The sequence below is a fragment of the Pinus tabuliformis genome, chromosome 8 (assembly GCF_031772625.1).
Source record: "Pinus tabuliformis cultivar Carrire ecotype Pingquan chromosome 8, CPIR1, whole genome shotgun sequence".
In the NCBI taxonomy this organism is placed as follows: domain Eukaryota; kingdom Viridiplantae; phylum Streptophyta; class Pinopsida; order Pinales; family Pinaceae; genus Pinus; species Pinus tabuliformis.
Window position 1 is genome coordinate 55,823,498 of NC_142294.1, and position 26,726 is coordinate 55,850,223.

Consider the following 26,726-nt stretch of genomic DNA (forward strand, 5'->3'; position numbering starts at 1 on the left):
AGAGTTTGAGAAGAAGAATTAATCATCAATCGAAAATGAAATGACCATAGGGCGATATATCATAAGACCCTCAATAGGCTCAAAACTTCAAGTGTGGGAAAAATTTTGGAGGGTGTGGATCACAACATAAACACTTGGTGATACACTAGTAGAACTCCAAATTCTCTATTCATATTTCAACTTTAAGTGTAAGGTCTCAGTCTTTTAGGAAGTATTGATTTTCCATATGGATTACCCTGGCGTGGCCACTTATCTCGGTTAAAAATATTGTCTCTTCTTTTCCTTTCTTAGCTTCAAGCACATCAACATAAGACTACTCACACCTAAACTACTTCAATAGGGGAGTAGGATATTAAGTATACCAAGTGTTGGGCTGCCAAATTAGCATACATTTTCACTCCATTTTCACCTTTATCCTCATTTTGTCACCTCATTTCATCACATTATCATTATATTTTCATTACCATATGTGTTCATAGTTTCATTTTCCAAAGTTATTTATTTTATGCATTTAAAGTTAATTTATGATTAAAAGTTGGAAAAATAGCATGTATTTGCTTATACCTAAAGATGGAATGAGTTTGGTGACATGTGTAGGTGATTTGGAAGGTTCTAAGATACTCTTATGTGGCCTTCAAGACTCAAATTCGAATTCTCCTAAAGATTTGAAGGAGATTTGGGATAGGGGTCAAGCATATCTCATGGAGAAAAATCATGGATAAAGGAATATGTGTCTTATATTGGTTGTAACCATATGAGGGTTTAGTGGATCCCCATTAATGAGTTAGTAGCTTAAATTTTTGTATAAATAGGAGCACCTCCTCCATTCCAAAAGGAGGACTCTTGTAGCATGTATCCAACTTATGATGGAATATAATAAAGCTTCATTTTACATAAATTTCCATTCTATAGTTTTAGATATAATCTGTGTTAATGTATTATATGAATTTATGGAATACCTTGTTACTTTGTTCTTAAGAGAATTGAGCTCACTCTGAAAAGATCAAAGAAACATTTTATATCATAATAGATCTTATTTCATGTAATTGCCTAGATGTTTGAGGATTTTTTTTCTAATTGATGAATGGGTTTTAAATTAAAATCTTATCAGCATATGGGGAGACAACCAAGGGTCTAAGTTAGGATCCCTATTATGAAACCAGCTCAAGAAAAAGATAGAAAAGATAGATCAATGCCTTAGAATTCAGCCTCTTCGAGGGGGCAACCTCCTTTACATTACATAAATGAACAATTATTTTATGATTCAAATGACAAAACCTCCTTTCTATATATAGGAGTCTAAGGAGTCACAATATAATCCAGCCGACCTAACAATAATAATATAAAGCCACAAAAATAACAATAGAGGGATTCTATGGGGCACAGAAATAACAATATGGGGGTAATAGGGGTACAACAATATAAATAAGGGGTATAACTATAATAGTAATGGGGTAATCACTAGTATTATAGGGACCCAACATGCCCCTCTCCTTCAAAAAAGTGTTGTCCTCAACGCTTGAGTAATTCTGGATACTTTTGCATAAAATTCTCATCCTCCCATGTGGAATCTTCAGCGGATAAGTTTTTCCACTTGATAAGATACTCTGAAATTGATCGATTTCGTAGCTGTCGAGTTCTTGTTTCTGTGACTGCTTCCGGTTCCAATATAATTTTTCCTTCCTCGTCAAGTTCTGGCAATATTGTTTGAATTGGGAGCTTGTCGCCTATAACCTTCTTTAAACATGAAACATGGAAAACTGGGTGCAATCGAGAAGCTGCAGGAAGCTCCAATTTGTATGCCATAGTACCAATCTTTTGCAACACCTTGTACGGACCATAATACTTTGGTGATAGTTTATTATCCTTCTTAGCTTGCTTTACGGACATTTGCTTATATGGTTGTAGCCATAGGAATACCCAATCACCTACATCAAAACTTCTTTCACTGCGATGTTGATCTGCCTATTGTTTCATTCTAATTTGTGCCAACACGAGGTTATCCTTTAAGAGTTTGAGGACTTGTTGTTGATGTTCGATGTGATGTTCCACTGCCTGAACCTTAGAATTTTCTCTTAAATATGATGTGATGGATGGTGGTTGATACCCATAAAGTGCCATAAATGGGGTCATTTTTGTTGCTGTATGGAAGGAAGTGTTATACCACCATTCAGCCAGAGGCAACCATTTGACCCATTATGTCTGTTTATCAGATACAAAGCAATGAAGATATCCTTCCAAACATTTGTTTACTATCTCAGTTTGCCCATCAAATTGAGGATGATAAGATGAGCTATGAGCTAACTGAGTACCAAGACAAGAAAATAATTCTGTCCAAAAATTTCCAGTGAAAATGGGATCTCTGTCACTTACAATAATCTTTGGGTTTCCATGTAGCTTTTGAACTGTTTCCATAAATGCAGTAGAAACTGTACTGGCTTTAAATGGGTGTGATAATGCACAAAAGTGTGCATAGCTGGTAAGTCTGTCAACTAACACCATGATGACACTCTTTCCCTCAGACTTGGGTAAACCTGTGATAAAATCCATTGAAACCTCCTCTCAACGTTGGCTTGGAATGGATAAAGGTTGTAATAGACCCGGTGTCTTAATTGTTTCAACTTTATTTTGTTGGCAAACCAAACATTCCGCCACAAACTTTTGAATACCTGATTTAAGGCCATCCCAAAAAAATTCCTTCTTAACCCTGTGGTAAGTATTTAAAAATTCTGAGTGCCCTCCTAAGGGAGAAGTGTGCAATTCGATAAGAATCTTTTGTTTTAGCTGGGAATTCTTACAGAGGTATAAGCGATCTTTGTACCATAACGAATCATTTTGCCAGCTAAATGTATCAGAAGTACTGGAATCTTGTTGTAGCTTTCGAATAAGTGCCCAAACTTCTTTGTCATTCTTCCATTCCTCCCTTGCTTCATTTATCCAATCTGGTTGGATAATAGAAATGGCACACAACAATGCTTCCACATCCTCATCCTTTCTTGAGAGTGCATCTGCCACCACATTTTCCTTCCGTTTTTTGTAGATGATTTCAAAGTCATAACCCAACATCTTTGTGACCTAATTTTGTTGCTCTTCAGAGGATAATCTTTGCTCTAAAAAGTATTTAAGGCTATCATGATCCATTTTTACCTTGAAGTGTCTTCCCATTAGGTAGGGTCGCCATTTCTTAAGTGCATGGAGTATTGCCAACATTTCCTTCTCATAAATAGCTTTGCTTAAAAACTTTCCCTTGATTGGACGACTTTCAAAAGCAATGGGTCTTTCATCTTGCATTAGAACAGCACCAATTCCATTTCCTGAAGCATCACATTCCACAATAAAGGTTTTTGTGAAGTCCGGTGTAGCTAAGACCGGTGCTTGGCACATTGCCTCTTTAAGATGTTCAAAGGCCTTTGTTGCTTCCGGAGTCCATGAAAATGAATCTTTCTTCAATAATGTTGTTAGAGGTGCTGCTATTCTCCCATAATTCTTAACAAACTTGCGATAATACCCTGTCAACCCAAGAAATCCTCGCAGATGCTTTATGGATGTGGGGATTTTCCATTCCTTAATGGCTTTAATTTTGCTAGGGTCTACCTTAACTCCTTCATGAGATACAATATGACCCAAATATTCCACCTCTTGGACTCCAAAGAAACATTTGGATCTTTTTGCATATAATTGTTTCTCCTCCAATAGTTGTAGCACCCTGTCAACATGTTCAACATGATCCTTCCAAGACTTGCTGTAGATTAGTATATCATCAAAAAATACTAACACAAATTTTCTAAGGAATGGTTTGAAAATTGAATTCATCAAACCTTGAAATGTTGAAGGTGCATTGGTAAGGCCAAAAGGCATGACCAAAAATTCATAATGACCCTCATGAGTTCTAAATGATGTTTTTGGAATGTCTTCAATCTTCATTCTAATTTGATGATATCCCGAACGAAGATCCAACTTGGTGAAGTAAATTGATCCATGCAATTCATCCAGTAATTCATCAATGACACGAATGGGGAACTTATCTTTAATAGTGAGCTTGTTGAGCTCCCTATAATCCGGACACATGCGTCATGATCCATCCTTCTTGTGCACCAATACTACTGGAGCAGAGAAAGAACTTTGACTCGGTTGAATTATACCAGCCTCTAGCATTTCTGCAACCATACGTTCAATTTCACTTTTTTGGACATAGGGATATCTGTACGGCCTGATGTTTGGAGGAACACTTCCTGGAATCAGATGAATAGCATGATCATGATCACGCATAGGTGGGAGACCTTTGGGAGTCTCAAATACCTTGGAATGATTGTCTAGGACTTTTTGGAGATCTGGAGAAATAGATGATTCCGATGTGGAAACATCTAGCGAACATAATTGTGCAATTACACCTCTTTGCTCCTTTTTTAGAAGCTTAGTCATGCCATTAGAGCTGATTATCTTTCTTGGTTTCCCTGCAATACCCCTTAATTCAACTTCCTTTCCTTCCATAGAAAATTTGATGAAAAGTTCTTGAAAATTAAAAGCTATTGTACCCAAGGATTGTAGCCATTGGACTCCTAGTACAACATCGACACCTCCCATTGGAATGGAAAGCATTGGGCTAGTCAATACATATTCTCCCATGGATAGCTTGATATTATGGCACTTTCCAGAGCAATTTATTGTTCCTCCATTTTCAATCATCACTTGACACTCTGGTGCTAGATATACGAAGCAATTCAATTCTTTTGCTACCCTACAATGAATAAAATTGTGGGTGCTTCCTGAATCAATCAACACTATTACCTTTTTCTTCTTGATTTGTCCTTCTATCTTGATGGTTTGAGGAGTGGTAATTCCCACCAATGCATTACAAGATATGGTCGGATTTATTTGTTCTTCATCTAGGCTTTGTTCCTGGAATATATCCTCTTCTTTTGACCTTTCTTGCTCCTTTTCTTCTTCCTCTTCACAATCTATGTAGAATAATTTCTTCTCAGCACACTTATGACCTTTTGTGTATTTGCTATCACAATTGTAAAAAAGCCCTTTTTCTCTTTTTTCTTCCAATTTTTGTGGTGTCAACCTTGTAGGTTGTGGAAGACTAGGGGCAACAACACTTCCGTCTTTATAGTTGTGAGTGGTATGCTTCCTAGTTTCCATAATTTTGCTTTCCATTTTTCTTGCTAACCTGAATGCCTTCTCTAATGAATCAGGTTCCCAAAGGTGAACATCATGTTGGATATTATCCTTTAAAGACCCTATGAACACATCAATCCTATGCTTCTCTGAAATATCTTTTACCCTTATGTTCAATTTTTGGAACTCCTCAATGTGCTCCATTATTGAACCCTTTTGTTTGAGACTTATCAATTGGCTAAAAAAGGTGTTGCTTTTTGTATCCTCATAATGTGCTATCAAATCTTCTGTAAAAGTTGCCCAAGTGATAAATTGTTTACGAGAACAAAGCCATTGATACCATACAAAATAATTTGGTTCCAAATATACAATTTCCATACATACCTTTTGTGCATTTTGCACATTATTGAGATCGAAGAATTGCTCCATCTGTAATATCCATGTGGCAGGATCCTTGCCATCAAACTTCCTCATATCGATTTTTGGAATATGGTGATTCTTTGATCCAACATTAGCGTCTATGGAATCATGATGAACATTTCTTTTGTTCTCATCATGAGTTTCCTTTACTACCTTTTCACCATTTGTAAGTATTTCTTGTAGAAAATTTGTCAAATCTGTCTTCAAATCTGCCATGCCTGTATTCAAATTTGTGTTCAAATCTATCTTCAAATTGTCCATATTAGCTTCCATGCCATTCACCTTAGCTTCCACACCATTTATCTTAGCTTCCACGCCATTTATCTTAGCATCTGTTAACTTTTGTGAGCGTGACATTTGTTGCACTTGTTCTTGTAATTTTGATATATCATGTAGTATTTCTTCCTCTTCTTCATGAGTCATGCTAGAGCTTTCAGGTTGCTTACTAGGTGTTTGCATTTTCTTTCCTCGGGGCATCAGTTACCAATAATAATGCTCTACTATGCCCTTTGAATTCCTTCAAAATAAATTTTCAAACCAAGCTTAAGCAAAAATTTAAAAAAAAATCTACACACCTTTTTTCACTTTGTAGGAGCTCGATATTGCCTCTGATGTATCTTTGTACTTTCCAATCATCTAGTTCTGAATTTGTGACCTGTAGTAGCTCTTTGTGTCCTCTTTCCAATGCCACCAGTCTGATCCAAATTGGATTCTCCAAGAAAGAGTTATGCACAATCTCCCAAGATGACCTGATTATAGACCTTTCCAGAGGAGCGAAGTTGTATGAAGTGCCACGTGTACAATTTTTTATATTTGGTTCTGAAAACTATATAAAAGAAACTAAAGTCCGTCCTCTTTCTGTACCTTCTTACGAAATTTCAATCTGATTCCCAGAGAGAAAGTTATGACAATTTTCCCCAGGTCACCTGTTTTGAATGTAATTCAGGAGTCTGCAAAAAGACCAACTTCCTCAGATCATATCTCCGAAAATATCACGCGAAAAGCTCTGAAATTCAGACCCAAGGTTTAGAGTGATTTCTTCTCAAATGGGTTTTTTTTTGCGACTTCTGAAACATCACAGAAAAAAGTTATAGCGACAATTCCACGATGACCTGTTTGGAGCAGCGAAACCCTAGAATCCAAAGCTCTGATACCAAATGTTATGAAACCAGCTCAAGAAAAGATAGAAAAGATAGATCAACGCCTTATAATTCAGCCTCTTCGAGGGGGCAACCTCCTTTACATTACATAAATGAACAATTCTTTTATGATTCAAATGACAAAACCTCCTTTCTATATATAGGAGTCTAAGGAGTCACAATATAATCCAGCCGACCTAACAATAATAATATAAAGCCACAAAAATAACAATAGAGGGATTCTATGGGGCACAGAAATAACAATATGGGGGTAATAGGGGCACATAAATAAGGGGTATAACTATAATAGTAATGGGGTAATCACTGGTATTATAGGGACCCAACACTCCCTCTCTATTTGATTTGCATGATAATTGGAATTCATTCTTTTGCTTTTAAGTTTCAAGTTATTTCATTTCTTATGCTTATGAATGAATCTTAGTTTAGTTTGGATCAATATACGAGGGGACAATCAAGGAACTAAGTTAGTCTCTCTCTCTCTCTATTTGAATCTGAACAACAATTAAAATTCATTCTCTTGTCTATATTTCAAGTTTCTGGTTTTATGTAATCAATGATTTCTTTTCAATCTATAATAATGTAGAGAAGGACAACCAAGACCTCCTCAATTCGGAGCCTCTTCCCTTGCATATTATATTGAATCAAAAACATTTAGTTAGACATAGAGTTAGTTGCCTACTCCTGCATATATTTTGCTGGCATCATCACAAGCTTAAGAGTATCCCTGGTTGATAACTTAATGAAAGCAATTTAAGCAATTAAATTGAAAAACATTTTAGCATCGTTGCCGGGGATGGTGCTAAGGGATTGGGCATTAGGAATTTAATTCAATACCAATATTTTTCTTTGGAAAAACTAACTCATGTTGAAAGGATGACTTGGTGACAGCAAGATCTTAGTAAGATGGGGAAGTTTACATAGGAGTTAGCATTGAATCTCATTTTTAGTTGCATATATAAATCATGATAAATAGGATGCATAAATTTCAATCAATCTTTTCACTATAAGAGTTTCGAACTAATCCATTTATGGACAAGAGATCTAGAATTATATTCAATAATTTAGAGCAGAGACAAGACAATGTCGACTACATTGAAGATTGGTTTCGAAAGGTGACTAGGCCACAACATTCTTCCATTCTTCAACGAATCCTAACATTTAATCCAAATGTGCAATTGATCTCTCATATCCTTGTAAACATCCAAGTATAATTTTCACATTTGGATGTGAGCGTACTAGATATTTTGATCCGTAAATGGCTTCATTGGAAATGCTCCTACACTTAAAATCAAAAAAAAAATCTCGATCTCAAAATCGAATAGTATAGAATAGGAAAATACCAAGCTTGGAGAGTTTTTTTAAGTTTTTGATTTTCAAATTTTATTTCATTTTCTTGGAAATTTTGTTGGTGCAGTAAGAGCCACCTCATTCACTAACCATTGGCAGGAAGATCTACAATCAAAGGGATATTTGTGAAGAAGGAAAAGAAGTGGAGTTTAGAAAGTTAAAATTTGAGGTTTGAAATCAAATTCTTCTTATACTTCTATTCAAATTTAAAATTTCAATTACATAAAGAATTCATAAGTATGCTCTCCTACTGCGCTTTATGTGACCTGGAGGATCAAAAAAAAGGATTTCATGTTAGTATATCTTTTGTTAATTTGTTTTTTCCTTTCATTATTTGTTTCTTTTAAAAATAATAAAAATAAATAAAAACGAAAATGAGAATAAAGTAAACAAATAAAAATTCATGGAAGCCAAGGAAACAAACTATTGCAAATCTTATGTGTGATTTTAAATAAATGAAAGATAGTTGTGCATTGTCCTGATTTAAAAAAGAAAAAAATGAATTTCACCTAGCAGTTAACTGAGCAAAGGCCAAATTCGTAGAGGTTAAAAATGTCATTTTTAAAATACATTTTGTGACCAAATGAAAACGAATCTGAAAAATCTAAAACATGGGTTTTTCTCAGAACGGGGTGAATTATGTTTATCATGTAATATTTTGGCAAAATTAGTAACCATTTGATATATTTTTAGGGTTCTATGGAGTATTATTTGTGAGGTTGTGTGAAAAAAACAATTTTTTAATTAAATGCAACCAGCAACCAAGGCCACAACCATCCATTGGCTCAGCCACAGAGCCATGGCCAGCCACCTAGTAGTGTTGCCAAGCTGCAAAGAAAAAAATCAATCAATAAATTTAAAAAAAATGATAAAAAATTTAATAATTAAATAACAAAAAAAAATATTAATTAAAAAACAATTGTTACTCCAAAGATGAGATTTTCTCCATGCTTACAACCTGCAACAAAAAGATATATATATATATATATATATATAGATATAATCATAAACATTTCCCAAGCTTTTATAGAATAAAAATTGGTTAAAGAATCCACTTTCTAGGCAAAAAGGATGAGTTCAAAATATATGAAAAGTAATTTGACAAATATTTTGGAATTCCATTTTCCTAAAAGTATTGGAAATGATGAATTCAAAATATATGAAAAATATTTTGGCAAATATTTTGGAATTTCATTTTCCTAAGAATCTTGGAAAGGATGAATTCAAAAGATATGAAAAATGATTCGGAAAATATTTTTGAAACATATTTCTTAAAAATCTTGGATTTAGATTGGCCACTTGTCAAGTTGTTGTTTCAATTTTCATTTCAGAATAGTTAAAATCTCCAAAATTTCCTTAAATTCATAAATGTGACTTGTGATTTATTGATAAGTCATTCAAATTACTTAATATAGTTCATGAGTTCAAATCTTGTAGGGATTGGAATTTGTTAATTATTCTCCAATTTTGACACAACATAAATTAAAAAATAAATTTTCCATCACATTGCAACACAACACTAAACAATATTGCACATTTACTGCCACATCATCAGTCAACATGTCACATCATCCATTTGCCATGTCATCCACTGCCACATCACTATTACATAGTCACCCTCCATCTGCTAGCTCATTTTTCAACACTGAAAATGGATCAAGAAAAAGAACGATAAGGGTGCTCCACATACAGGATTATTGTTTTGCAAAATGCCTTGAAGAGAATCATGTAGATGGAAGATTGAATCCTGTTATGAAACCAGCTCAAGAAAAGATAGAAAAGATAGATCAACGCCTTAGAATTCAGCCTCTTTGAGGGGGCAACCTCCTTTACATTACATAAATGAGCAATTCTTGGATGATTCAAATGACAAAACCTCCTTTCTATATATAGGAGTATAAGGAGTCACAATATAATCCAGTCGACCTAGCAACAATAATATAAAGCCACAAAAATAACAATAGAGGGATTCTATGGGGCACAAAAATAACAATATGGGAGCAATAGGGGCACAACAATATTAATAAGGGGTATAACTACAATATTAATGGGGTAATCACTAGTATTATAGGGACCCAACATGCCCCTCTCCTTCAAAAAAGTGTTGTCCTCAACGCTTGAGTAGTTCTGGATACTTCTGCATAAAATTCTCATCCTCCCATGTGGAATCTTCAGCGGATAAGTTCTTCCACTTCATAAGATACTCTGAAATTGATCGATTTCGTAGCTGTCGAGTTCTTGTTTCTGTGACTGCTTCTGGTTCCAATATAATTTTTCCTTCCTCGTCAAGTTCTGGCAATATTGTTTGAACTGGGAGCTTGTCGCCTATAACCTTCTTTAAACATGAAACATGGAAAACTGGGTGCAATCGAGAAGCTGTAGGAAGCTCCAATTTGTATGCCATAGTACCAATCTTTTGCAACACCTTGTATGGACCATAATACTTTGGTGATAATTTATTATCCTTCTTAGCTTGCTTGAGGGACATTTGCTTATATGGTTGTAGTCGTAGGAGTACCCAATCACCTACATCAAAACTTCTTTCACTGCAATGTTGATCTGCCTGTTGTTTCATTCTATTATGTGCCAACACGAGGTTATCCTTTAAGAGTTGGAGGACTTGTTGTTGATGTTCGATGTGATGTTCTACTGCCTGAACCTTAGAATTTTCTATTAAATATGATGTGATGGATGGTGGCTGATACCCATAAAGTGCCATAAATGGGGTCATTTTTGTTGCTGTATGGAAGGAAGTGTTATACCACCATTCAGCCAGAGGCAACCATTTGACCCATTGTGTATGTTTATCAGATACAAAGCAATGAAGATATCCTTCCAAAAATTTGTTTACTATCTCAGTTTGCCCATCAGATTGAGGATGATAACATGAGCTATGAGCTAACTAAGTACCAAGACAAGAAAATAATTCTGTCCAAAAATTTCCAGTGAAAATGGGATCTCTGTCACTTACAATAATCTTTGGGTTTCCATGTAGCTTTTGAATTGTTTCCGTAAATGCAGTAGAAACTGTACTGGCTTTAAATGGATGTGATAATGCAAAAAAGTGTGCATACTTGGTAAGTCTGTCAATTACCACCATGATGACACTCTTTCCCTCAGACCTGGGTAAACCTGTGATAAAATCCACTGAAACCTCCTCCCAATGTTGGCTTGGAATGGATAAAGGTTGTAATATACCTAGTGTCTTAATTGTTTCAACTTTATTTTGTTGGCAAACCAAACATTCCGCCACAAACTTTTGAATATCTTATTTAAGGCCATCCAAAAAAAATTCCTTCTTAACCCTGTGGTAAGTTTTTAAAAATCCCGAGTGCCATCCTAAGGGAGAAGTGTGCAATTCTATAAGAATCTTTTCTTTTAGCTAGGAATTCTTACAGAGGTATAAGCGATCTTTGTACCATAACGAATCATTTTTCCAGCTAAATGTATCAGATGTACTGGAATCTTGTTGTAACTTTCGAATAAGTGCCCACACTTCTTCGTCATTCTTCCATTCCTCCCTTGCTTCATTTATCCAATCTGGTTGGATAATAGAAATGGCGCACAACAATGCTTCCACATCCTCATCCTTTCTTGAGAGTGCATCTGCCACCACATTTTGCTTCCCTTTTTTGTAGATGATTTCAAAGTCATAAACCAACATCTTTGTGACCCACTTTTGTTGCTCTTTAGAGGATAATTTTTGTTCTAAAAAATATTTAAGGCTATCATGATCCGTTTTTACCTTGAAGTGTCTTCCCATTAGGTAGGGTCGCAATTTCTTAAGTGCATGGAGTATTGCCAACATTTCCTTCTCATAAATACCTTTGCTTAAAAACTTTCCCTTGATTGGACGACTTTCAAAAGCAATGGGTCTTTCATCTTGCATTAGAACAGCACCAATTCCATTTCCTGAAGCATCACATTCCAGAATAAAGGTTTTTGTGAAGTCCAGTGTAGCTAAGACCGGTGCTTGGCACATTGCCTCTTTAAGATGTTCAAAGGCATTTGTTGCTTCCTGAGTCCATGAAAATGCATCTTTCTTCAATAATGTTGTTAGAGGTGCTGCTATTCTCCCATAATTCTTAACAAACTTGCGATAATACCCTGTCAACCCGAGAAATCCTCGCAGATGCTTTATGGATGTGGGGATTTTCCATTCCTTAATGGCTTTAATTTTGCTAGGGCCTACCTTAACTCCTTCATGAGATACAATATGACCCAGATATTCCACCTCCTGGACTCCAAAACAACATTTGGATCTTTTTTCATATAATTGTTTCTCCTCCAATAGTTGTAGCACCCTGTCAACATGTTCAATATGATCCTTCCAAGACTTGATGTAGATTAGTATATCATCAAAAAATACTAACACAAATTTTCTAAGGAATGGTTTGAAAATTGAATTCATCAAACCTTGAAATGTTGAAGGTGCATTGGTAAGGCCAAAAGGCATGACCAAAAATTCATAATGACCCTCATGAGTTCTAAATGTTGTTTTCAGAATTTCTTCAGTCTTCATTCTGATCTGATGATATCCTGAACGAAGATCCAACTTGGTGAAGTAAATTGATCCATGCAATTCATCCAGTAATTCATCAATGACATGAATGGGGAACTTATCTTTAATAGTGAGCTTGTTGAGCTCCCTATAATCCGGACACATGCATCATGATCCATCCTTCTTGTGCACCAATACTACTGGAGCAGAGAAGGAACTTTGACTCCGTTGAATTATACCAACCTCTAGCATTTCTGCAACCATACGTTCAATTTCACTCTTTTGGACATAAGGATATCTGTACGGCCTGATGTTTTGAGGAACACTTCCTGGAATCATATGAATAGCATGATCATGATTACGCATAGGTGGGAGACCTTTGGGAGTCTCAAATACCTTGGAATGATTGTCCAGGACTTTTTGGAGATCTGGTGAAATATATGATTCCGATGTGGAAACATCTAGCCAACATAATTGTGAAATTACACCTCTTTGCTCCTTTTTTAGAAGCTTTGTCATACCATTAGAGCTAATTATCTTTCCTGGTTTCCCTGCAATACCCCTTAATTCAACTTCCTTTCCTTCCGTAGATAATTTGATGAAAAGTTCTTGAAAATTAAAAGCTATTGTACCCAAGGATTGTAGCCATTGGACTCCTAGTACAACATCAGCACATCCCATTGGAATGGGAAGCATTGAGCTAGTCAATACATATTCTCCCATGGATAGCTTGATATTATGGCACTTTCCAAAGCAATTTATTGTTCCTTCATTTGCAATCATCACTTGACACTCTGGTGCTGGATATAGGAAGCAATTCAATTCTTTTGCTACCTTACAATGAATAAAATTGTGGGTGCTTCCTGAATCAATCAACACTATTACCTTTTTCTTCTTGATTTGTCCTTCTATCTTGATGGTTTGAGGAGTGGTAATTCCCGCCAATGCATTACAAGATATGGTCGGATTTATTTTTTCTTCATCTAGGCTTTGTTCCTGGAGTATATCCTCTTCTTTTGACCTTTCTTGCTCCTTTTCTTCTTCCTCTTCACAATCTATGTAGAATAATTTCTTCTCAGCACACTTATGACCTTTAGTGTATTTTCTATCACAACTATAACAAAGCCCTTTTGCTCTTTTTTCTTCCAATTTTTGTGGTGTCAACCTTATAGGTTGTGGAAGACTAGGGGCAACAACACCTCCGTCTTTATATTTGTGAGTGGTATGCTTCCTGGTTGCCATAATTTTGATTTCTATTTTTCTTGCTAACCTGAATGCCTTCTCTAATGAATCAAGTTCCCAAAGGCGAACATCATGTTGGATATTATCCTTTAAAGACCCTATGAACACATCAATCCTATGCTCCTCTGGAATATCTTTTACCCTTATGTTCAATTTTTGGAACTCCTCAATGTGCTCCATTATTGAACCCTTTTGTTTGAGACTTATCAATTGGCTAAAAAAAGTGTTGCTTTTTGTATCCTCATAATGTGCTATCAATTCTTCCGTAAAAATTGCCCAAGTGATAAATTGTTTACGATAGCAAAGCCATTGATACCATACAACTTGATTTGGTTCCAAATATAAAGTTTCCATACGTACCTTTTGTGTGTTTTGCACATTATTGAGATCGAAGAATTGCTCCATCTGTAATATCCATGTGGCGGGATCCTTGCCATCAAACTTCCTCATATCGATTTTTGGAATATGGTGAGTCTTCGATCCAGCATTAGAGTCTATGGAATCATGATTAACATTTCTTTGGTTCTCATCATGAGTTTCTTTTAGTACCCTTTCACCCTTAGTGACCATTTCTTGTAGCAACTTATTCATATTTATCTTCAATTCGTCCATATATGTCTTCAAATCTATCTTCAAATCGTCCATCTTAGCTTCTACGCCTTTCTTTAAACCATCCATCTTAGCTTCTACATCTTTCTTTAAACCATCCATCTTAGATTTTGTTCCTTTTTGTGTAAGTGACAATTGTTGCACTTGGTCTCGTAATTTTGATATATCATGTTGCATTTCTTCCTCTTCTTCATGGGTCATGCTAGAGCTTTCAGGTTACCTACTAGGTGTTTGCATTTTCTTTCCTCGGGGCATCAATTACCAATAATAATGCTTTACTATGCCCTTTGAATTACTTCAAACTAATTTTTCAAACCAATCTTATGCAAAAAATTTAAAAAACTACACACATTTTTTTCACTTTGTAGGAGCTCGATTTTGCCTCTGATGTATCTCTGTACTTTCCAATCATCTAGTTCTGAATTTGTGACCTACCGTAGCCCTTTGTGTCCTCTTTCCAATGGCACAAGTCTAACCCAAATTGGATTCTCCAAGGAAGAGTTATGCGAAATCTCCCACAGTGACTTGATTATATACTAGTTTAGTAGAGCGAAATTGTATGACGTGCCACGAGTCACCGTTTCGACCTTTGGATCTGAAAAATGCATACAAGAAACTACAATCCATTCTCTTTCTGTACGTTCTTATGAACTTTCAATATGATCCCCGAAGAGAAAGTTATGATGATTTTCCCCAGGTCACCTGTTTGGAATGTAATTCAAGAGTCTGCAAAAAGACCAACTTCCTCAGATCATATATCGGCAAATATAGCACGAAAATATCTGAAATTTGGACCCAGGTTTCAGCTCGATTTCTTCTCAAATGGGTTTTTTTTGCAACTTATGAAACTTCGCAAAAAAAAAAGATATAACAAAAATTCCACGAAGCCCTGTTTGGAGCAGCGAAACCTTAGAATCCAAAGCTCTGATACCAAATGTTATGAAACTAGCTCAAGAAAAGATAGATCAACGCCTTAGAATTCAGCCTCTTCGAGGGGGCAACCTCCTTTACATTACATAAATGAGCAATTCTTGGATGATTCAAATGACAAAACCTCCTTTCTATATATAGGAGTCTAAGCAGTCACAATATAATCCAGCCGACCTAACAATAATAATATAAAGCCACAAAAATAACAATAGAGGGATTCTATGGGGCACAATAATAACAATATGGGGGCAATAGGGGCACAATAATATTAATAAGGGGTATAAATACAATAGTAATGGGGTAATCACTAGTATTATAGGGACCCAACAAATCCTGTGGACATGTGTTTTCATTTCATAAAGTATTTTTATATGATCATGTTTCTTTGAGTCTTGCAGGTACAAAAGCCAATGATATCACAAACTAGAAAATTTTATGTCATGGCTCAACCAAAGAATATAGATAATATTTTTAGATGCAGGAAGGGCGCAATCCTACAACTAAGAAACCTGATGACAATCTTCACTATTTCTTCCAAATTTCAAATAATCACAACTTTCTCATAAGACATCGGATTTCGACGATTCAAGCATTGTTGGAAAGATCTCTATGAGATCTAAAGAATGAGAAATATATCATTAGAATTTGAAATAGTTAAAGAAAGAATAAATTGCTGACAAGATATAACATGTGAAATGAGGCGCTAGTTTCGACACAGGTATAAATTCTTCTGGTTTTTCTTACATGAATTTGTTTTATTAGTACCAATTCAAAGTTTTTTTTTTGTAAATGTCATAAATATAGAGATTGATCACCTCTCTATTATGATAAACTTACATTTCATTGTAGAAAAAGTACTAAGTTTTTGCAGGTTCGAGGAAGATAAACAAATGACCACAAGCAAACAGTGTCTTTTAAAGACCCCATTTCAAGCATGAAGAAATGCTTTTGGGTAAGCCAAGGGAGAGAATGTCATCATATATATCAAATCATTGAAAATATTCTCAAAGACCACATTTATTTCACAAGAAAATGATCAAAGCAGCAACAAAGATAAAACATCAATGCATGAGTACATGATGTCAGTAAAGATCCATCACTTGCAAGCCTTTTAGATGCCAGTCTCCATTGCATCCATGCTTCTTCAGTCAATAAAACTTCGCTTCATTTCCCTTTACATTCATCATTGTATTCCTCCCTTTTCACTAAATAAAACCTTCATTGCATTCTCACTTTTTCAGTCAATAAATTTTCTTTCACAGTCATTTTCCTGCCTCACTTTCACTAACATGCAACCCATCAATAAAAACATTCAGCTCCTCTACAAAGATGATTCATTCCATTTCCTTCTCATTTTTCCAAATAAACCATGATCCACTGCAAAATTTCTCATCCATAATTCCTCAAAATTATTGTTTCATGCTCAAGTTAGATGATGGAGGATTCCTTGAGGCCTCCCTTCTAACAAATCTTGGCCTATCGAAATCAACACATTATCTAGGTTCAAGGATAGAGTACTTAGTAATACCTTGAGGTTTGTATTCCTTAATGACAGGCTCTCTCGCCAGCAATCATGGGAATACATTAATGTCCCTTGATCGTTGGATCTTGAAAGGGGTTCAACATCAGCTCATCTATTTGCCCTCCGCAAGATGTACTTAGGTACCTTGGCACTCATTGACATTAATGGTGAGTTGCCTCACATTGGTTAACAACATGCATCAATGGTTGATAATCCAATGACTTCTCTTCATGCTCGACATCGACACATTTATTTGCATGATTAGAATTGTACCATTAGGTGTTGTAATGATTGAAGGCTACATCATTTCAGAAGTTTGCAGCAGATCAATTTGTCATAACAACAATAAAGATTCAACCCTTGTCATTAGAAAAAAGAACACGGAAGAAGATCCAAATTCCTTTGTTACATACTTCATGATCCAACAACATCAACAGCCACACTCTTCAGTGTCCACAACTCATGTACATTGAGGGTAAGTGAAGGTATGTGGTTTTCTAATTTAAATCATGCAATTCCTTAAAATTTTTAAAATTGTAACTTTGGAAAGTTCCTCACTTCCTTTTTCACATTGTCATATCTCTAGTTGGAGGGGGAATTCATGTTCATACCTCATCTTCACATTTCATGATATATCACATTTCATATGTCATATATGTCCTTTATACACATGCCATCCTAACCAACATACTTTTCCAAACAACTACTATTGTATTATGATTCAAAACGTTACATGTTTTGAAAATCATGATCATAGAATGAATGGTTGATTAAATGTTTCAAAGTATTTTGATGCAACACAAAAATGAAAAAAGTATTGTTACACAAGAACCAATACTAATAACTGTTGGTTTCCACACAAGAACTAACCAAATTATTATGTTGCAATGAAATATTTTTCAAAATGACACTTTGCAAAAGGAACAAAGTTGTCAAATGATTATGCGAAGATGAAATAAGAATTAATGTCAGCCAAATTTCATATAAAAGGAAGACAATTCAAAAGATCAAATCATGATTAAAGTAAATCAATGCAATAGATTGCATGAGGACACGCAATAACTTAAGTTGAGGGGTATGTTGGGCCGCCAAATTAGCATACATTTTCACTCCATTTTCACCTTTATCCTCATTTTGTCACCTCATTTCATCACATTATCATTATATTTTCATTACCATATGGTTTCATAGTTTCATTTTCCAAAGTTATTTATTTTATTCATTTAAAGTGAATTTATGATTAAAAGTTAGAAAAATAATATTATTTGCTTATACCTAAAGGTGGAATGAGTTTGGTGACATGTGTAGGTGATTTGGAAGGTTCCAAAATACTCTTATGTGGCCTTCAAGACTCAAATTCGAATTCTCTTGAAGATTTGAAGTAGATTTGGGATAGGGGTCAAGCATATCTCATGGAGAAAATCATGGATAAAAGAATATGTGTCTCATATTGGTTGTAACCATATGAGGGATTAGTGGATCCCCATTAACGAGTTAGTTGCTTAACATTTTGTATAAATAGGAGCACCTCCTCCATTCCAAAAGGAGGACTCTTGGAGCATGTATCCAACTTATGATGGAATAGAATAAAGCTTCATTTACATAAATTTCCATTCTATAGTTTTAGACATAATTTGTGTTAATGTAGTATATGAATTTATAGAATACCTTGTCACTTTGTTCTTAAGAGAATTGAGCTCACTCTGAAAAGATCAAAGAAACATTTTATCTCATAATAGATCTTATTTCATTTAATTTCCTAGATGTTTGAGGATTTGTTTAGATTGATGAATGGGTTTTAAATTAAAATCTTATCAGCACATGAGTAGACAACCAAGGGTCTAAGTTAGGCTTCCCCTCTATTTGATTTGCATGATAATTGGAATTCATTCTTTTTCTTTTAAGTTTCAAGTTATTTCATTTCTTATGCTTATGAATGAATCTTAGTTTAGTTTGGATCAGTATACGAGGGGACAATCAAGGGACCAAGTTAGTCTCTCTCTCTATTTGAATCTAAACAAAAATTAAATTTCATTCTCTTGTATTTATTTCAAGTTTTTGGTTTTATGTAATCAATGCTTTCTTTTCAATCTATAATAATGTAGGGAAGGACAACCATGACATACTCAATTAGGAGCCTCTTCCCTTGCATATTATATTGAATAAAAAATCATTTAGTTAGACATAGATTTAGTTGCCTACTCCTGCATATATTTTGTTGGCATCATCACAGGCTTACGAGTATCCCTGGTTGATAATTTAATGAAAGCAATTTAAGCAATTAAATTTCCCAACACTAAGATTTTCATAAGCACATCCCATGGTGTTTCTCTACTTACAATGAGCCTGGTCAGTACCATGACAGAGTCACCTCAGGGAATTCACCTCTCTGCACAGGAATACTTTGTCTTCACCTTTTTATTTAGTGAATAATAAAATGTGGAAAGGAACTTATTTATTTTGAAGGTGGAAGAGGGATATCAACTTATTATATTTGCAAGAGAGGTTGGTTCCTTGTTGAAGGTATTTGAAAGAGAACTAAATTTAATATGCTCGTTTTTAAGTGTTTCTCCTCTCCCTTACATACTTGGTTGAGTTGACAGGTCAACACATGATTTGAAAACAAGATCTTAGATTAATATTAAGGTATTACAGACTCATGTGAAAGATTTGCCTATATTACTTAGTGCAACAGGGGTTTACTTGAATCCCTCAAGTCTTTTTGAGTACACATACTCTCCCTCTCGCTCTTTGTCTCTGTTTTCTCTCTGTCTCAACACTGCCTTGCCCTGTCTCTGCCACTAACTGGCTTTTAAGCCTATAGGTTCTTGTCTATTCGCCTCCCCTTTCGGGCTTTCTGGCTTGTCCGCTCAAATCCCCTCTGAATATTAACCAATCATGTTGTAACGTATTTAGGTATGGTGGCCACCTGTTTTTAAACAGAAGGGACCATCGGTGCATTTGAAATCCCAAAATAGTCATTTCTCTGTTTACATAGATAAATACACTAAGAAGACAAAAACTCTTAAATACACTAAAAACACACGAAATTTATTTCTATCGGACTTCAAAAAATCTTCTAATCCACCCTATAATCCTTTCGGATCCGCCTTTGGTCACTATCGCAAGTCCACGTTGTTCTGGCTGATCTTTGCTTCAACGATTGATATTCATTTTTGGGCGGCTTATGCATACGGGGATTACCCGCCCAAAAAGGCAGTTTTCTCTCTCCGGTGCCAAGCCACGTGTCGAACAGTGTATGGGATCGGGCAGAGCCCATCCAATACCACTTACCGCTTGAGGCCTACCCAAAATCCCACTCATTAAGGAACTCAAAATATTTATAGTTGCATGTATAAACCTTTCGATTCTATGTTATTTCTCCAGGCGCATTTCCTTTGTATTTCATTTATTTAACGAAAATGTGAAATTACATAGAAAAACCCTTTTTTCCAGAACTCAAAATATATATATTCGCATCCATAAAACCCTCCGAGTCCAGCTTTATCGCATGTTGCATGTACCCCTTACATAGTTGCGATGTGATATTGCGATGCAATATATCGCAATCGTATATCGCCAATCCTTCAAACCACGAGTAAGTCCTTCCATATGTATATTAGCGATGCAATAGCATGGGTAAATCTAGGTTGTTGATCTGCGTGCTTGATCAACGACTCTCATTTAATCACACTGATCACTATCACGATTCCCATAAGGTCTCCTCCAATAGACTCCGCTTGTTGCCTCTGATTGCGATATGCCAATTAGATCTGGACCATTGATCAGCCAGATCCAACGACTCCTGTGAATTGTTGTTTTAGCCTTCGATAGGCTCTGTTTTCACCATTTATACGTGTTTTTCCCATCTGATAGTGTTTTCTGCCATTATTGAAGGTTTATCCTTTGTGATAGTGTTTAAGTTTTGAAAGACTTAAAGAGTTTTAGGATCCGTTTTGGATCATGCCTTCCCACTGAAAAGCTTTTGGACCACCAAAAGTTGGTTTTTGAGCATCGATCAAGTGAGGATATAGCTTCGTCACTTGTCCAATCTTTATCCGTCATGCACTGCTTGGTTTTGAACCTTTGAGCCTGATTCTCAGGTACTCAACATCCCCTCTGCACGTAGTTCTCACCTTCCTATCCAGAACTGTGTCTTCCTGCAACTCATTGAGATATTCAGGCAACAAATCATCAATATAAGGCAATTGACTTTGCTCTTCGGGATCTTCAATCAATGAAGTTTCATACAGTCTCAAGTTCTCTACATTAACGACTGAATATATATGCATATAAGCTGGCATATCAAGGAAAAAATTGTTTTCACCAATTTTCTCAAGTATATCGAAAGGCCCATGCCTTATTGGTTTCATATTCTTACATTCACCTTTCATTCTGTCTTTGTTGATGTACAACTAGACTTGATCACCAATTTGGAAGCTATGCTCAATTCGATGCTTGTCATGCCTTGCCTTGTACTTGTCCTAGCTTCTTTCCAGCTATTCCTACACTGCCTGGTGAATTTCTTGGATCTGTTCAATGAATTTGGTTGCTTTGTCCACATCATTGTGTCCATCAACTACTATGTCTTTACTAAAGACAAAATCCAAGGGAGACTTTGGTATAAAACCAAAACAAGTCTCAAAATTAGATCTTTGAGTAGAAGAGTGCTTGGCACAGTTGTAAGCATGTTGCACTTAACACAAAGGTTCATCCCAAAGCTTGGGATGCTTGTTGCAATAGCCTCTAAGCAATTGGATCATTGTCCTTTGACCACCTCTGTTTGACCATCTGTTTCTGGATGAAATGATGTGCTCTTCTTCAATCTGGTGTCCATCAAATCCCATAGACTTGATCAAAACTTCCCAACAAATCAGGAATCTCGATAAGACACAATAGAAGTGGGTAACCCAAAATGAACCCATACATGCTGAAAGAACAACTTCACTTTTTGTTCAGTTGTAACATGCTTGTTACAAGGTATCAAAATGCACATTTTGTTGAACCTATCTATAATAACATACAAATAGTCATGACCTTTTCTCAATTTTGGCAATCCCCCAAGAAAGTCCATGGAAACACTTTCCCAAGGACGTGAAGGAACTGGAAATGGGTTGTACAAGCCTAATTTTCTATTAATAGGCTTTATTTTAGCACACATAGTACACCCTTTAATATATCTAGAAACGGTTTCATGCATTCTTGTCCAATAACAGAACCTTTGCAATTGTGAAACTGCTTTACTTACACCAAAGTGACCTGATATGAGAGAAGTATGTGCTTCTTAGATTATGTTAACTCTTTCAGTTTCTGGAATGCATAACTTTCCCAAATGATATAAGAGTTGGTCCTTAACATAATAATCTAATTCTTCTACTTTCTTTCCATGACTTAAAGTTGCAGATACCTCTTTAAAATCTACATCTTGAGCATATTGTTCAATGTAGCTTTCATGCATTACTGAGTTGTGCTTAAGTATAGTAGACGCATTTATGATTGGTCTTGATAGCATATCTGCAACCTTATTGTGTATGCCTTTCTTATATTTGATGACAAGATGAAATTGTTGTAGAAAACCCATCCACCTATAATTTCTTGATTGCTGCAATTTAGTTTGTGAGTGCAAATATTGAAGTGGTTGATAATCTGTATGTATGATTGTTTCCTTGCCCATTAGGTAATGTTTCCACTTTTTCACGCTCTGTACTAATGCATACAATTCTTTATCATATGTGGGATAATTAACTATTGCAGAAGTAAATGTCTCAGAACGATAACATATGGGTTCCGTGTTGCATCAACACTGCTCCCATGGCATAGTCACTGGAATCTATTTTAATCACAAATGGTTGTTGAAGATCTAGCAGTACTAGTACTGGTGTTGTATTAATTTTTTCTTTTAAGGTGTCGAAGGCTTTGTATTGTTTTCCTCCCCACTGAAACACCTTGTTCAATCCTATCAAAGCATGTAAGGGAGCTACAATCGAGGAAAAGTTAGCAATAAACTTTCTCCAATATTGTGCTGCTCCTAGGAAACTCCTAACTTTTGTAGCAAATTTGGGTTTAGGCTAGTTCACAATGACTTCAACCTTAGAGGGATCTATCTTCAATTCACCACCCCCTACAATATGACCCAAATAATTTAAAGATGTTTTTACAAATTCACATTTTGATAACTTCTCATAGATATTTTCTCTTTTCAAAACGTCTACAAACTGCTTTACATGCTTCAAATGTTCTTCACGTGTTTTATTGAAAACAAGAATGTCATCTAAATATATAATTACAAAATCATCAATAAAATGTCTGAGTACATCGTTCATAACTCTCGTGAAAGTGGCAAGAGTATTAGTTAAGCCAAAAGGCATAACCAACCATTCATAAAGCCCTTACTTTGTCTTGAAAGCAGTCTTCCATGCATCTTATTCACTCTGACCTAATGATAGCCACTACAGAAGTCTAACTTGGAAAATTAAACTGCTTCTTTCAACTGATCTAATAGATCATCAATGCGAGGAAGAGGATAACAATTCTTGATCATTATTTTATTCAGTTCTCTATAATCAATGCACATCCTCCACAAACCATCTTTCTTTCTCACCAGTATGATTGGAGATCCACATGGCGATGTGCTTGGTCTTATGAACCCTTTATCGACCAGCTCCTATGCCTTCTTCTTGATCTCTGCATTCTCTAAAGCAGATAACCTGTACATTCCGATGTTAGATAATGTAGCATCTGGCTACAAATCAATATCATGTACTATTTCCCTTTTGGGTGGCAGACCTCTAGGTTCTTGAAATAGGATATCATATTCTGAAACAACTTTAACTAAATCAACTTTCTATTTAGCATCACATCCTTCAAATATATTGGTTTTACCCTGTGTTCTTTTCCTTTACAACCATTAGTAAAAATTTCTTGCATGAATTTACAATTATTTTCATCTACCCTGATTTTATGAGAGAATAGTTTTTTTTGAGTTTATGAGCTCTTACAATATATTCTATTCCATATTTAGTGAGTTGATACTTATTTTCAGCTCTATAGAAATGGCTTTTCTATCATACAAGTAATGACTTCCTAAAACAATACCACATATATCCAAGGGAACTATATCTAACTCAACCTCATCTACAAATGTTGACCCAATAGAAAACCTAAGTTTACATTGTCTAGTCACTTGTAGCTTTGCTTTATCACATGCCCAACCTAATGGATATGGCTTCTTGTGAGGTGTTGTTAGTAATCCCAACTTCTTTACAATTGTTTCAGAAGTCAGGCTTACTTGCGATCCACTATCAAATAAAGTATCAATATTTTGGTGTTTGGAAATAAATCTAATATGAAAAAGCTCATGCCTTTTCGTCTCATTATCTTCATTATCAATAGATTGTGCAGCATTACTTGTAGATTCTTTAGAATATTTACTTTTTATACTTGTGGCTGTGACTATTGTTTCATCACTTGAGTCTGACCCCAAGTTTTTCTGAATAGCAACAATAGTCTTCTTCTTCTTACTACCAAACTTCTTAGGTTTCAACTTCGGATGCAAAGACCAGTAGTGTTCATCATCGTATCCATCCTTCTTGCAATGAGCACATGAAGGTTTGTCCTCCTATACAACATTTGTCTTCCTCTCCTTCCAATGCAGCTTCTTCTTTTCCTTGTTCTTGCTTGCAGAGGGTTTTGATGATCCCCCAATCTCTAGGTTCACATTCTTGCCTCTAGCTTGTAGATGTGTAGCCTGAACTAATACATCATCTAGGCTAGTGGGATTAAACATGAGAATGGTGTGCTTCAAATAGCTATGCAGACCACCTATATACTTCAACAAAGTTTTAGGTGAGTCTAGAGATATGCCTAGAGTTAAAGCTCTTTTTCTAAATTCCTAGGTATAACTTTGTACACTTTGGCCCTTTAATTAGCGAAGAGTTTGCCAACTCATCATTGCTTGTTACATATAAGCTAGAGGATAGAATTTTTTTTTTGATGGCAGAAACAAATTCATTCCAGGTAGAAATAATTTTTACGCCGTAAGGCGTTCCCTCTGAGAGGAACTCCCCTTCGGGCCGCGGTGTCTCGTTATGGGCCCTTAGATCGATTGTTAGACGATGAAATAAACTCCAACCATTAGATCATCGGCGAGTCATTTCTCTGCATCTTCATCAGCTTCTGGCTCTTCTGTTTCATCTTCTGCATTGCCGCCCTTAGCTTCACCCTTCAGGTCTGCATGGGCAGGTTATGGAAAGACAGGTGGCCTGCGGCTTTCATCGTCTCTCCAAGACTTCTCAACATACCGCAAGGTTGGTTCTGAAGAAGGGGATTTAGCCTTGAGTGGTGCTGGTATTCTTCGAACAAAACCTTCATCGATAAGGGAGGGCACAGGAGGAGGCACTAGCTTTTCAAAGGAGAAGGGCCTACCTTCAACACCATTGAGAAAACAATGCTGGTTAAAGGTGGCTGTTGGGTTTTTACTTCTCTTAATGCTTTTAATTCTGATCATTGCGGGATTTGGTTGGTTAAAATCTTATCGGAGTACAGAGGCATCACATTTTTCTATAGTTTTGGACTGTGGGAGCACTGGTACCCGAGTTTATGTGTATGAGTGGGTGCGGAATGATGGCAAGCATCAAGGGAGTCTTCCAATGGTGCTGCGCCCATTTCCTGAAGGTACTGATGGCAAGTCAAGGCAACAGAATGGTCGAGCTTATCATCGCATGGAAACTGAACCTGGTTTTGATAAACTTTTACACAATGAATCAGGGTTGAGGTCAGCCATGGAACCACTGCTCCAGTGGGCTGAAAAGCAAATACCGGCTCATGCTCATAAAAATAGCCCTCTTTTCCTTTTGGCCACAGCAGGGCTTCGCAGGATGCCAAGTTCAGATTCAGAATGGATCCTGGACAAGGCATGGTCAATTCTAGAAGAATCTCCATTTATGTGTCGAAGAAACTGGGTTAGGATAATTACTGGGGTAGAAGAGGCTTACTATGGATGGGTAGCTCTTAATTATATGATGGGTAGATTGCAGAATATGCCGATTCTGGAGACGTTTGGTGCACTTGACTTAGGGGGTTCCTCATTACAGGTGACATTTGAATCTAAATATGGCTTGAATCTGACCATTGGAACAATGGAACGCCATCTAAATGCATATTCTCTTACAGGTTATGGCCTAAATGATGCCTTTGAAAAGTCCGTTGTACTTCTACTCAGAAAAAATTTAAAAACAGACAGTGGGAAATTCTCTGGTGGTCAGTTGCATCTCAATCATCCTTGCATACATGCTGGTTATAGACAGCAATACTCATGTTCTCAGTGTTCTTTCTTACTCCAGAATGGAAGTCCTCTGGTTGGTGGAAGAGACATAAGTAAAGAAGAATCTCGAGTAGGGCTTGAGTTGATTGGTGAGCCCAACTGGGAAGAATGTGAAGCTCTAGCGAAATCAACCATAAATGCCTCTGAATGGTCACATTCGGGGGCAGGGACAGACTGCAAACAACATCCTTGTGCTATCAGTGATCAGCAGCAACAATCTCAAGGGCAATTCTATGCTATGTCAGGTTTCTTTGTTGTGTTCAAGTTTTTTAATCTATCTGCTGCTGCTTCATTTAATGATGTTCTAGAGAAGGGTCGGGAGTTCTGCACTAAAACTTGGCAAGATGCTGAGCGGAGTGTTGTTCCACAGCCTTTTATAGAACAATATTGTTTTCGTGCTCCATATATAGTATCACTCCTGAGAGATGGTTTGCAATTGAAGGAGCAACAAGTAGTTGTGGGGTCTGGTAGCATTACTTGGACTTTAGGTGCTGCATTGTTCCATCGGTAATGGAATTTCTCCAAATCGTTCTGGTAAGCTCTGTAACTGAA

General features: G+C 36.1%; 1 pseudogene; it reads left to right on the top strand.

The window, feature by feature from the left end:
• The window catches only part of LOC149234118 (putative apyrase 7 pseudogene), a 111,125-nt pseudogene extending 84,432 nt beyond the window's left edge, over positions 1 to 26,693 (top strand).
• Positions 26,694 to 26,726: the final 33 nt, after the last annotated feature.